Source organism: Phyllobates terribilis, unplaced genomic scaffold (genome assembly GCF_046119375.1).
Source record: "Phyllobates terribilis strain yellow unplaced genomic scaffold, ASM4611937v1 Scaffold_3__8_contigs__length_932513732, whole genome shotgun sequence".
NCBI classification, from domain to species: Eukaryota; Metazoa; Chordata; class Amphibia; order Anura; family Dendrobatidae; genus Phyllobates; species Phyllobates terribilis.
In genome coordinates this window covers 499,211,884-499,225,825 of record NW_027362763.1, presented here as the reverse complement: position 1 = coordinate 499,225,825, position 13,942 = coordinate 499,211,884, and positions in this window count along the sequence as shown.

Below are 13,942 nucleotides of genomic sequence, written 5' to 3'. Positions count from 1 at the left end.
AAGAGGTGGATAATGACGAGACACAATTGCCAGGAAGAGAGGAGGAGGATCGTGGTGCGCAAGTGGAAGAGGAGGAGGTGGTGGATGATCTAGTAACTGACCCAACGTGGCAGGGGGACATGCAGAGCGAGGCCAGCAGCACACAGGGTGAGGGAGGCAGAATACCCCAACAGGCAGGAAGAAGCAGTGTGGTGGCCGCACACAGAAGGCGGGCAACCGTTCCCCGTAACACCAACACGAGGGACGTTGCCAGTACAACCTGTAGGTCTTCCAGAGTCTGGAATTTTTTTTAAAGACTCTGCTGATAACCCCAAAAAGGCCATTTGTACCACCTGCCATGCCAGCATCAACAGGGGTGACAAAACTACCAGCCTGACCACCATCAGCAAGATCAGGCACATGGCAGCAAAGCACCCGACTTTGTGGGGCGAACCCCAGGGTCCACGACCAGTGTCAGCGGGTGTCACCACTGCTTCTTCCGCTGTTGTGCGTGCAATAGAACTCCCTGTTGTGTGTGCAAGGCAATCCCCTGTCCATACTGCATGCAAAGATGCCCCCTCCTTTCAGTCTTCACTTGTTATGGCAGTTTCTCAAGAAACAGCATCAACATCCACGTCCCACTGCAGCGTTCAATTGTCCATATCCCAGACATTTGAACGAAAGCGGAAATTCGCAGCTAACACCCCACAGGCCACAGTCCTAAATTTGCACATTTCACGACTGCTTGCGTTGGAAATGCTGCCTTTTAGGCTGGTGGAGACAGAATCCTTTCACAACCTTATGGCGGTGGCCGTCCCTCAGTACTCGGTCCCCAGCCGACACTATTTTGCCCGGTGTGCCATCCCCGCACTACACAAGCACATGTCCCAAAACATCTGCCGTGCCCTCAACAACGCAGTTACTGGGAGAGTCCACCTGACAACGGACACGTGGACAAGTGCTTGTGGCCAGGGACGGTACATCTCCCTGACGGCACACTGGGTAAACATAGTGGAAGCCGGGACCCAGTCGGACCTTGGGACGGAACACATACTCCCCTCACCGAGGATTGCGGGCCCTATGTCTGTCAGAGTTGCCCCCACAGTGTACAGCTCCTGGGCATCATCCTCCTCCTCCTCCTCATGTTCAGCCTCCATCTCAGATATCACCACATCAGTTACAAGCTGGAAGCACTGCAGTACTGCCTCCGCCAAGTGGTAACAGGCTGTGCTGAAACTCATAAGCTTAGGTAGGAAACCTCACACTGCTTGTGAGTTGTGGACAGCTGTGAAAGAGCAGGCAGATCTGTGGCTGACACTGCTGAACCTACATCCAGGCATGGTCGTGTGTGACAATGGCCATACCCTGGTGGCGGGTCTGAGGCGAGGCGAGATCACACACGTACCATGCCTGGCTCATGTGCTTAACCTCGTGGTTCAGCGGTTTCGTAAATCGTACCCCGAGTTGCCAGATCTGCTTGTCAAAGTACGCCGCCTGTCAGCTCATTTTCGCAAGTCAGCTACAGCTTCCACCGCCCTTGCTGTGTTGCATCAGCGTTTGCAGCTTCTGTCACACCGACTGGTGTGTGATGTCCCCACATGTTGGAACTCTACCCTCCGCATGTTGCAAAGGATTTGTGAGCAGAAGAGAGCAGTTGTGGAGTACCAGCTGCAACAAGGCCGTTGATATTTAGGTCAGACTCCACATATAAGACCTCAGGAGTGGACCTGGATGTCTGACGTATGTACCATCTTGACAAACTTTGAGGAGTCCACCAAGATGGTGAGTGGCGATGACGCCATCATTAGCGTCAGCATTCCACTTGTCTGTCTTTTGCAATGCTCTCTGCAGAGAATTAAAGAGGAGGCATTGCAGCCAGAGCATGATGAGATGGATCAAGAAGCCGTAGAGGTCGATTACACACAGCCCAGCCTCATCTCATCCCAACGTGCATTGGAGGACAATGAGGGAGAGGAGGAGGAGGAGGAGGAGGAGGAAGAACAGGAGCTTGTATCATGCGCTGTAGACGGTAGTACCTGTACAACTGTCATACCGTCGGTTCAGCGTGGGTGGCCTGAGGACAGGGGGGAGAAGGAGGAGGAGGAGGAGGAGGAGAGCATGGTCAGTCATCATCTTGGTGAGGACACGGAAGTCTTGCCCATTACCAGTCTGGCACGCATGGCTGACTTTATGTTAGGCTGCCTTAATCGTGACCCTCGCGTTGTCAAAATGTTGGGTGACAGTCATTACTGGTTGGTGACACTTTTAGACCCCCCTCTACAAGGAGAACTTTCACTCTCTTATTCCTGAGGTGGAGAGGTCTACAAAAATGGGGCAGTACCAGAAGGCCCTTGCTGCAGAACTGTTAAAAAAATTCCCATCTGAACACGCTAGTGGCAGAGGTCACAGTTCATTGACCAACCAAGGCATACAAGCGAGAGAGAGGCAACTCCACTCCAGCAGAGGCAGGGGAACACTGTCAACGTTCTGGGACAGTTTTCTGAGACCTGCCCAGCTTACAGGCCCTGAGGCGCGGGGTACTCTCACAAGGAGTGGAAAGTTTCAAAAGATGGTGAGGGAGTACCTTGCCGACCGTACCAGCGTCCTCCGTGATTCCTCTGTGCTTTTTAATTATTGGGTATCCAAGCTGGACACTTGGAATGAACTCGCTCTGTACGCCTTGGAGGTCCTGGCCTGCCCTGCCGCTAGTGTGTTATCGAAGCGTGTTTTTAGTGCCGCTGGGGGAATTATAACTGATAAGCGCACTCGCCTGTCAACTGACAATGCTGACAAGCTGACCCTTATCAAAATGAACAAGGGCTGGATTGGGCCAGACTTCTCATCACCACCAAATGACAGCAGAGTAACATGAAGTCAAATCCACTGTGTTATTTCGAGAGGTGTATTCCCATGCACCGCTTCACACCCACACATGGGCATACGCTTCCTCATTTCGGCTGTTTTATGCCAATTTATGCGCTAAGATTTCTCATTTATTTCTACAGCAGCAATGCTATTCATGTTTCATACTTCATATTTACATGCGCCAAAAATTTTTCAAAAAATGTTTCATTTATTTCTATTTTTTACAGCAATTATGCTATTCATATCTCATATTTACATACTCAGTATTAGAGATGAGCGTTGTTCTACTCGAACTGTTCGCCAATCTCAAATTCGAGCTGTTTTGGGCGGTGTTCGAGCCGGTCGGCGAACACGAACAATTTGAGAAAAATTCGGCTGTTCGAGGTTATGTTCGATAACTGTTCGTGCACCAAAATCATAACTGGATTTTTTCTCAGTAATGATGAAAATTAATGTTAATACGCAGTTTGAGTGTACAGCGGGGCGGGGGGAGGGGCAGGGGATGGATCTCTGCAGGAACAATGAAGATCTCCATTTTTTTTTCTCTTTCCCGCATTTGCAGTGGGGAGGTGCAATCTGTCAGCCTATCAGCAGCGCACACACGGAGCGAAGTGCTTTTTTTCACACAAGCAAGGGCATGTGTGATTGGCAGTGTATGTCACATGTCCTTGCCCTATAAGACCAAGCCATTTTCCCCGTCGCCACCATTTTCTCACTGCTGCAGCTGCGTGTTAGACGGCACCGCTGTTGCTGTGTGCGCTATACCTTGTTAATTTCAAGCCAATTTTCGCACAAATATACAGATAGCTTGGGAGTAGGGAATAGTTGTGATTGCAGTCCTTTTAAGGACTAGGTTACAGCATTTCCTACGACTTTTATCAGGCAGGTCTGTGCTCTTAAATAGATAGATTGTGGGAGTAAAGACTAATTGTAATTGGAGTCCTTTTCAGGACTAGGTTACATCAGTTCCTATCAGTTTTTGCCAGGCAGGTCTGTGCCAGTGCTGTGCAAGTTTTTTTCACAGCATTTGGCTGAATCTAGCAAAGCTAATCCTTTTTGGCCTATTGCAGAGTGTGTTAGTCAGTGGAGTAGCCTATCTGTGTTGCAAGATATACCACGTGTGTATAGAATACCAATTTTTTTACTGCACCTAGTGAAGTAAAATCTTTTGGGCATAGCATCATTCTATTAGTCCATCTATACTGACCTCCATCAGGTTGCAAACTGAATATAATTTTTTTCTGCATCTAGCTCTGAAAAAATATTTGGGCTTCTAGCAGTGTGTGGGACTTGTTCTATTAGTCCTTCTATACTGACCTCCAGCAGGTTGCAAATTGAATATAATTTTTTTCTGCATCTAGCTCTGAAAAAATATTTGGGCTTCTAGCGGTGTGTGGGACTTGGTCTATTAGTCCATCTATACTGACCTCCATCAGGTTGCAAATTAAAAATAATTTTTTTCTGCATCTAGCTCTGAAAAAATATTTGGGCTTCTAGCAGTGTGTGGGACTTGGTCTATTAGTCCATCTATACTGACCTCCATCAGGTTGCAAATTAAAAATCATTTTTTTCTTCATTTATCTCTGAAAAAATATTTGGGCTTCTAGCAGTGTGTGGGACTTGTTCTATTAGTCCATCTATACTGACCTCCATCAGGTTGCAAATTAAAAATAATTTTTTTCTGCATCTAGCTCTGAAAAAATATTTGGGCTTCTAGCAGTGTGTGGGACTTGGTCTATTAGTCCATCTATACTGACCTCCATCAGGTTGCAAATTAAAAATAATTTTTTTCTTCATTTAGCTCTGAAAAAATATTTGGGCTTCTAGCAGTGTGTGGGACTTGTTCTATTAGTCCTTCTATACTGACCTCCAGCAGGTTGCAAATTGAATATAATTTTTTTCTGCATCTAGCTCTGAAAAAATATTTGGGCTTCTAGCGGTGTGTGGGACTTGGTCTATTAGTCCATCTATACTGACCTCCATCAGGTTGCAAATTAAAAATAATTTTTTTCTGCATCTAGCTCTGAAAAAATATTTGGGCTTCTAGCGGTGTGTGGGACTTGGTCTATTAGTCCATCTATACTGACCTCCATCAGGTTGCAAATTAAAAATATTTTTTTTCTGCATCTAGCTCTGAAAAAATATTTGGGCTTCTAGCAGTGTGTGGGACTTGGTCTATTAGTCCATCTATACTGACCTCCATCAGGTTGCAAATTGAATAAAAAAATTTTCTGCATCTAGCTCTGAAAAAATATTTGGGCTTCTAGCGGTGTGTGGGACTTGGTCTATTAGTCCATCTATACTGACCTCCATCAGGTTGCAAATTAAAAATAATTTTTTTCTGCATCTAACCCAGCCAATAGTTTTGGCCTAATACCACAGTTTGGCCACTCAGCTCTGCTCGGTTACCATCCATTGTTTTTTTGTGCAAACAACTCCAGAGTTGTGAATTAGTTAACCACCAAAATGAGTGGAAAAAGGCCTGCTGCTGGTGGAAAGGGGAATAGGCGTGTTGGGAAGGGGAAAAAAGGTTGTGTCCGTGGGGTAGGTGCAGAAGAAAGACCATCTTCCAGCCAAACTAAAATGTCTACTTCTTTTAGCGGACAATGTGATAAGATCCCTTTCTTACGGCCACGCCAATCGCTACAAATTCCAGATGAGGCACAAAAACAGCAGGTGCTTCAACGGATATCAAGTGCTCCTTTAAGTGGGCTCTCCTCCACATCAACTTCAACATCACAAATACTCCAGTCCTCAAAGGTGTCACCCAAATCGCACTTGCTTCCTCACAGCTCCCAAATCTCCAGCTGCCCGTCTGAGTATGAGGTAGAACAGATGGTTGAGTCTGCAGAGCTGTTTACTCATACTATAGCCTGGGAATCAGAGGTCGACTCCAGAGCTTCTGTGAATCCAGACGAGGAAATGATCTGCACTGATGCCCAGAATCTTTATGAGTCGGATCCAGGACCAGACGCAGAAGGTTCTGACCATAATGTAGACCCTCATTCCCAAACTGTAACTCCTGTTGGTGGAGACAATGAGGAAGACGATGATAAGACTCAAATACCTGATTGGAGCGACAACTTTAGTTTTTTGTCAGGGCAGGAACAGGTTGGCTCTGAGGACGACGGGTGTGATAACGCACAGGGTGATGATGATGAGGTCGGAGATCCCACTTACTGTCAACCCACAGTCAGCCAAGAGATGAGGTCAGCAGAGGAGGTGGAGGAAGATTCTAGTGACGACGAGGTCAGGTTGCGCCTTCCTGGACAGAGACGTAGTACTGGAAGCACGTCAACAACTGCATCCTCAAACACAACTCTGCCTCTCACCACAAGTCGTGGTGGCTCTTCAGGTCGCATGGGTGCTAAGCCTTGCATAGCCTGGGCATTTTTTCAGATCGATAAAGATGACCCAACTCGTGTTATCTGTAACATTTGTCAGCAAAAGCTAAGTAGAGGCCAAAAAATACATAGTTTGAGTACTTCATGCATGAACCGGCACATGGACATGAAGCATAAGTTGCAGTGGGAAGCTCAGTGTGCTACAATGCGGTCTAGCTGGCCGGGCCAACCACCGTCTGCCATATCTTGTGCATCCGCGGCCTCTTCATCCTCTGTGACTGGGGGGACAGCAGTCACACCTGTTTTGGGGCGCAGACCTGCCACCTCTTTACCCGCAACAGCCAGCGTGATTGGCAGGTCATCATTTTCTTTGGAGGTGGTAACACCAGCTGGTCTTGAGCGCTGTCCGACATCGATAGCACCACCTTTGGATCAAGGTAACCTAACATGTCCGCCTGCATCTTCCTCACAGACCGACAGTTTGCCGGGGACACCCTTATCAACCCCGTCTAAGCACAATAGCCAGCCCTCGGTCCCTCAGATGTGGACAAGTAAAAGACCATTTCCTCCTAGCCATGAGAAAGCTAAGAGGTTGAATTTCACCATCTGCAAGCTCTTGGCTACAGAAATGCTGCCTTTCCGCCTGGTGGACACAGAGGATTTTCGAGACCTTATGTCCGTCGCAGTGCCCCAGTACCAGATGCCCAGTCGGCACTACTTCTCAAAGAAAGGTGTGCCTGCGCTCCACCAGCATGTCGCACACAACATCACCGCTTCTTTGAGAAACTCTGTGTGTGACAGGGTGCATTTCACCACAGACACTTGGACGAGTAGGCATGGACAGGGGCGTTACATGTCGCTGACTGGGCACTGGGTAACTATGGTGACAGCAGGACAAGGGGCTGCTGTCCAAGTCTTGCCGTCCCCACGAGTTGTGCGTCAATCCTCTTTATGTCATTTTTCCTCCACTGCTTCTGCCTCCTCAACCTCCTCTCGGTCTTCCACCTGCACCCAAAGCCTGTCTGGTCATGCCACAAGCTTTCTAACTGCGCAGAAGGGATCCTGCACACCTCCTTACTATGCTGGCAGTAGGGCTCAACGTCATCAGGCGGTTTTTACATTGAAATGTCTGGGAAATGTGAGTCACACAGCTGAGGAGTTGTGGTCAGCTCTGGAGAACCAATTTCATGAATGGTTGTCTCCACTGGACCTGAAACCAGGGAAGGCCGTGTGCGACAATGCTGCAAACCTGGGTGCGGCCCTTCGCCGGGGCAATGTCACACATGTGCCTTGTATGGCTCACGTGTTGAACCTGGTTGTCCAGCAATTTTTAGCCCACTATCCCAGACTAGATGGCCTTCTGCAGAGGGCACGGTCGCTGTGTGCTCACTTCCGCCGTTCGCATCCCGCAGCTCAGCGACTTACATCTCTACAGAAGTCGTTGGGCCTGCCACTTCACCGGCTAAAATGCGATGTGCCTACCCGGTGGAATTCAACTCTGCACATGTTGCAGCGACTGTGGCAGCACCGACAAGCCCTGGTGCAATACGTTCTGACGTATAGCCTGGGCCAACGAGATTCAGAGGTGGGGCAAATCACGCTGGAGGAGTGGTCTCAGATCAGGGACCTATGCACCCTTCTGCACAGTTTTGAAATGGCGACGAAGATGTTTAGTGCTGACGATGCCATTATCAGCATGACTATTCCGGTGATTTACATGCTGGAGCACATGTTAAACAGAATTCGGAGTCAGGTGGTGGCACAAGAGGAGGTGGAGGAAGTAGAGGAGGAGGAGTTGTATGCGGAAGGGCTAACATCTGCAAGGTCCAGACGGTCGGCAGCACCAGGGCGGCAGGCATGTGAGGGTGGGGGAGATGATTTTACCAGGGCGCATGGTAGCAGCCAAACTAGTGAGGAAGGTGCAGGAGCCCAGGAAGAAGTGGAGGACGAACTGATGGAAGACTCATCAGATGAGGGAGACCTTGATCACATTTCTGTTGTGCGAGGTTGGGGGGAGAGGACAGAGGAAGGAAGCATGATTGTTACCTCGCCACCAACACAACAGGGACTTGGTGCTCCTGGATGCGCAACACACATGAGTGCCTTCTTGCTGCACTACCTGCAACATGACCCTCGAATTGTGAGAATTAGAAATAATCCTGACTACTGGGTTGCCACACTGTTAGATCCCCGGTACAAAAGTAAATTTGCAGAAATTATTCCTGCCATAGAAAGGGATGCACGCATGCAGGAGTATCAGCAGAGACTGTTGCAGAATCTTACATGTGCTTTTCCACAAAATACCAGTGGTGCACGTAGTGAATCTCACAGTTCCAACTTGCCAACCGTGGTCTGTATGGAATTGTTCAATAAAGGGCCCAAAATTAAGATAACATAGATGGGAGAGGTCTCTATGAATAGGAATTCCTAAGTATTTGATACCCTGTGAGGGCCAGGCAAAGGGAAAGTTGGACTGGATGGAATCCTATATGGATTTAGGGAGGGAGACATCGAGGGCCTCAGACTTCGCTGCATTGATTTTAAAATTTTACCATGTAACAAAGTGATCTATTTCAGCCATAACAGCAGGGATGGATATATGTGATTGAGTGATATATACTAGGACATCATCAGCAAATAGAGAGCACTTGTACTCGGTGCCTCCCACCTCAATCCACCTAATATTGGGGTTATGGCGAATTGATGAGAGCAGGTGCTCCGTCACTAGGATGTATAAGAGAGGGGACAGAGGACATCCCTGCCTTGTCCCATTGGTGATTGTGAAAGGTGATGAAAATGTTCTGACGCACCCCCTGGGCCTTGGGACACCCGGAGCCGGACCCTTTTTGGTGGATGCTGGTGGTTGTAGTCTTCGTGGCGGCGATCCGGTTCCGTGGCTCAGGGCGGTCAAACCAGTGGCGGAACTATTTATGTGGTTTTGATGTTTAAATGTCCGACTACGCCACCCGTGGATTGCGGTCAGAGTGAGCCGCCGCTACAGGGCAGACCGCTAAGGCTGGTGTTGTGGGTGCAGCAGAGCGTAGCATAACTCCCCACGGGAGGAGTATAGCCTCAGGGCAGTGTATGCGGAGGATGGGGGTGATGGTGCAGGGCAGCAGCAGTAACGACACGGAGTCAGTGATGCAGTTCAGGGCCTTTACTCACAGTTCTTATTATCCAGACCACGTCTGCAGGTAACGGCTGCCCACGTCGTACTGTGCTCACCAGGTGAGGGGCTCAGACAACTCCCAGATAACTTTGGAGCGCTTCACAGGACCTCCTTTGTGTGTCCTTTGTCTGGCCTTTCTTACCAACACTTCTGTCCGGCTGCCTCGGGCCTCCTCTTGGTAAACTTGGCGCCAGTTTCCCTGACCCTATGTGGTGCCTTCCTAGCGGGTGGAGCAAGGGCCTGCGCCACATAAAATGTCAGAGCCTCCGGTTTCTAGCTGAGGGTCGTTTCCTGCCTCCACTAGTTCGGGGACCGGTCTCCCCCTTTGGCCTGACCCCTCCACGCAGGTGGATTCGGGCGTGCGGTGGCGACTCGCCCGTCCGCACCCCTGGGATCCCTTCATTCCTCGTTCCTGGAGCCTTCTCCGCTCCTCTTCCTTCCTTCTCCCTCTTGTAGGCCTGGGCCTCTGTTACTAGGCCCGCCTCCGGAGCAGAGCTCATGCAGAGCCCCTGCTCCCTGCCACTTCTGCTCAGACTTCTCTGCACTGAACTAAGATGGTGCCCACCTTTTATACTCCCTTCTCAATGCACCCAGGAACTGCTTCCTCCCTGCTCCTGCACTGCAGGGTTCCCCTTCCTCAGTGTTCCCTCCCCCCACTCCAGCCAGGGACAGGGACTGTCGTGCCCATCTCAGGGGCATATTGGTCGCCCTGCCCCACGGCAATGTGGTGTAATGCATGCAGGTGTCGGGTCCTGATCCACACTCCATCCTTATCTGAGACTGAGATATCACACCTCTGGGTGAGGTGCAATACGTGTGTAGCAACCGAGCCCTCGGTGCTACAGTTCCATTTATCTTCAGCCTAGGTGACGTATTGTGATACAGGGTCGTGATTTTGGCTATAAAAGGGTCCCCTAGACCCCTACCCCAAGCTTTTTAAGAGAATCATATATGGCGTGCCAGGAGACTCTATGGAATGCTTTCTCAGCATCCAACGAGAGTATCTACTTACAAATTTTTAACTGCATCTAGCCCAGGAAATACTTTGTGCCTAGTAGCAGTGTCTGCTAGTCAGCGGATTATCCCGGCTGTTAAGCAAGCTACACCACCTGTAGTTTGGACACTTAATTTTTTCAAAGGAAATGCTTCGGGACCACGGGATACTTAGTGAAGAGCATCAGGAGGCACCCCAAGGCATAGGGGCTGGGACTGGCACTAGGATGCCTTGCGGTGGACAGCCGAGCTCGATCCTTATAAAAGCTTTTTAACTGCAGCAGCTTTAGTGGACGCTACTGGAGCTGGAATTACGCGGCTGCTGGCATGAGACTTGCCCTCCAATAGATCCTTGTAAATGGATTTAAAGTGTATTCATTCAAATTAGAGGGACAATTTAAATTAAAAAGCTTAGAGCTGCCTCCACCACAGGGGGGCTCTCTCGACCCACCAGCGGACAGGCACCAGTATTGGGAGAGGGGGGCTGGCCGTCAGGGTTCACCGCGGCTCTGGCACAAACCCGGCGACACGGAGGTGGCACGGGCAGGAGCGGACTGGCCGTCTCGGCTTCTCACTTTTTGGATTTTAGAAGGGCATGACATGCCTATATCTGTGTCTCCCCCTCCTTTTACTCCTCCACCTCTTTTCTTTTCGCATGACTATATGTACTTGTCACTTTTCCATGTGTTAGTTGTGTCTTCTGAGCAGTTTGTCAGCTTTTGGACACCTTTGAAGGTGTTTTCTATGTGTTTCTATGTGTTTTTGTTTGCCTGCCATTGGTTTTAACGGTGTTCGAAGGTGTTCGACGAACAGTTCGACGAACAGTTCGGCGAACACACGGGTGTTCGACGAACCGAACCGAACTCGAACACTACGGGGGTGGCTCAACACTACTCAGTATTACAGTGTGCTACGTTATTTGTTCATTGTATATGGAGGTAGCTCCTTTTAGTAGGCACCTGTTCACACCTATTTCTTGAAGTGGAAGTGCCGTCATTTTCTTTGTTACTAGATTTAGCATTGACTGAGCACTCCACCCCCACCCCCATGCCGCAGGTGGTTTTAAATGCATCAGGATCTGACTTTCCCACACATTAGCAGACGGAGGTCTCTTAGAGAGGTATTTGACGCGCCCCTGGGCCTGTGTCGCGCTGCGGTGCGCACGCGGGAGCTTACCCGGAGCCGGATCCGTGGAGGGTTGTAATCTCGTGGCGGTGACCCGGTCCGTGCCCAGGGAGTCAAACTAGACGGCAGTCTATTAGTAGTAAATAGTTGATGACTACGCCACCCGTTGAGTGCAGCCAGGAAGCTGCTGCTGCAGGGCAGACCGCTGAGGCCGGTGGTAGGATTGTGCAGCGTGATAGTATAACCCCCAACGGGAGGGGTATGGCCTCAGGGCAGCCGACGTGGATGATGGGGGTAGCAGGAACCACTCAGAGACGGTACGGTGTAGTTCAGGGTCTTTACTGGTAACAACGACAGACCCTCCCGGAGTACTTGCTAGCAAACGGGGCCTGGTCAGTCTTTGAGCAGATGGGATCTCCCCTGGCCAGGCGGAGTTGTAGGCCTCCCAAACTGACTGTACTCTTCTGGCTACCTTGCTAGAAGCTGATGTAAGTAGCCCACGTCCCTGAATGTACCGTGTGGTGCTCACCCGTATGGCCGGTGACTCGGGGCCTTCTAATGGCTTCCGCTCCACGATGGCGGTGCTGGTCCCACGCGTGTGACCGTGCCTTCGGGCTTCTGGGCCAGAGGACCTGAAATCCCCTGCCCGACGGATTCTGCTGCTGGGTAGGAGTTAGTCCCCACAGCCTCGGACTCCGGGTCCGGTAAAGAATCTTCTTAGTCAGGGCGAGCTCTGTAGCTGCCAGCCCCTGACTCCTTGTAACTCTGCTGTTTCCTATGCTGCTTCTCTTCTCCACTCTCCTTGTCTGACTCACCCTGCCTCAGCCCCAGGTTTATACAGGGGAAGTTCTTCCCCTCCCAAGACTGGGCAGGAGGTGTGGCATGCACAGGATCCCTGACCAAAGGACCTCCCACCTGCTCTCAGACATAATATCTCTATCACTGTGGCAACCAGAACCCTGGGGTGTCACATTCCCCCCTAGTGAAATTTAGTACTCCGGGACTAAACACATTTAGAAAAACATAACAAAGTATAACAATAACAATACTATAAGAAAAACACATAAGATGGTTACGGCGTGTCCGCAACCGGATGCAGTCTTTGAAGAAAAGCAAAGGTGTCCATTTCACCAACACAGGGAGACGTAACCAGGTAGGGGTCTGTCCTACCCCGAGTCCTTAACAGTCTCTAGTCCATCCTGGGTTACGCTCCAACTATATACAAGGATTCCCGGTAAATCCACCAAGGTTTCCTAAAAATAACTAGAAACACAAAATTATACACAAGCAACAAGACACAGAAAAACATAAATAAAACAATTTATACACTTTAAATTCTCCAGCGTGCGGGTAACTGGCCTCTAGTGGCCCGAGTGGACCTACGGAGCTGACTGTCTGGCCCTGAACTACAGGGTGTAGGAGCTGTCAAGGGTAAACTGGGCAGCTGTCTACTGGCTCTTTGTCTCACTAGGGGTACGGCAGGCTCACTATAAGCAGAGGGTTGATTCTCCTGTTCTGCTTGTGTGGAGTCTTCTGCCTCCTGGACCGGCTGTTCTTCCAGCTCTACCCGTTGCTCCGTAGGTTCTTGGGATGATGGTTGGAGGAAGGTGAGTACGGGTACCACAACTGCACCATTGACTTGAGTCCAAGACTGAGGAAAGTCCCCGAGCACGGTACTAACCATATCTTCCCTTTCTTCCACGGGTCGATGGTCTTCTTGTTCCTCTTCAGGGTTCCTCAGTTGTTCGGGACACTTCTTCAGGTGGTCCCGGGATACAATGGCTGTGGTTTCCCCTCCGTCTTTACTGATGGTACAGACCTTCGGGTTCTCGTGGCTTGAGGGCAGTACGGTGTACGGGTCCTTCTCCCACTGGTCGTCCAACTTGTGGAGCCGTCTCTTCCTCTTCAAGACCTGCTCTCCGGGTACCAGGGGAACAGCGGGAGCATACTGGTTGTAAGTTTTCTCTTGTCTTTCCCTAGCCTGACAGAGACTTCGCTCCACGCGCTCCTGTACTCTCCGGTACTGCTGCTGCCTTTCTGTGTCCCAGTCTGTTTCTGGTGAAGTGTCCTCGGGGGTCAGGACTCCCATTTCCAGGTCAACAGGTAACTTACCAGGTCTTGCCCTCATTAGGTAAGCCGGGGTACAGTTGGTGGAACCTACCGGGATGTGGTTGTATAGGTCCACCAGATCGGGCAACTTTTCAGGCCACAGACTGCGTTCTTCCAGGGGCAACGTTTTTAGAAGATCCATTACCACCTGGTTCATTTTTTCACAAAGTCCATTAGTCTGCGGATGGTAGGGTGTCGTCCTTATCTTCCGGCAGCCATACAGATTGCAGAATTCCTGAAAGACCTCCGCTTCAAAGGCAGGTCCCTGGTCCGTCAGCACTTGGTCCGGGTACCCGTGTGGACGGCAGAAGTGCTGCTGGAAGGCTCTAGCTGCTGTTTGAGCCGTTAAGTCCTTGAC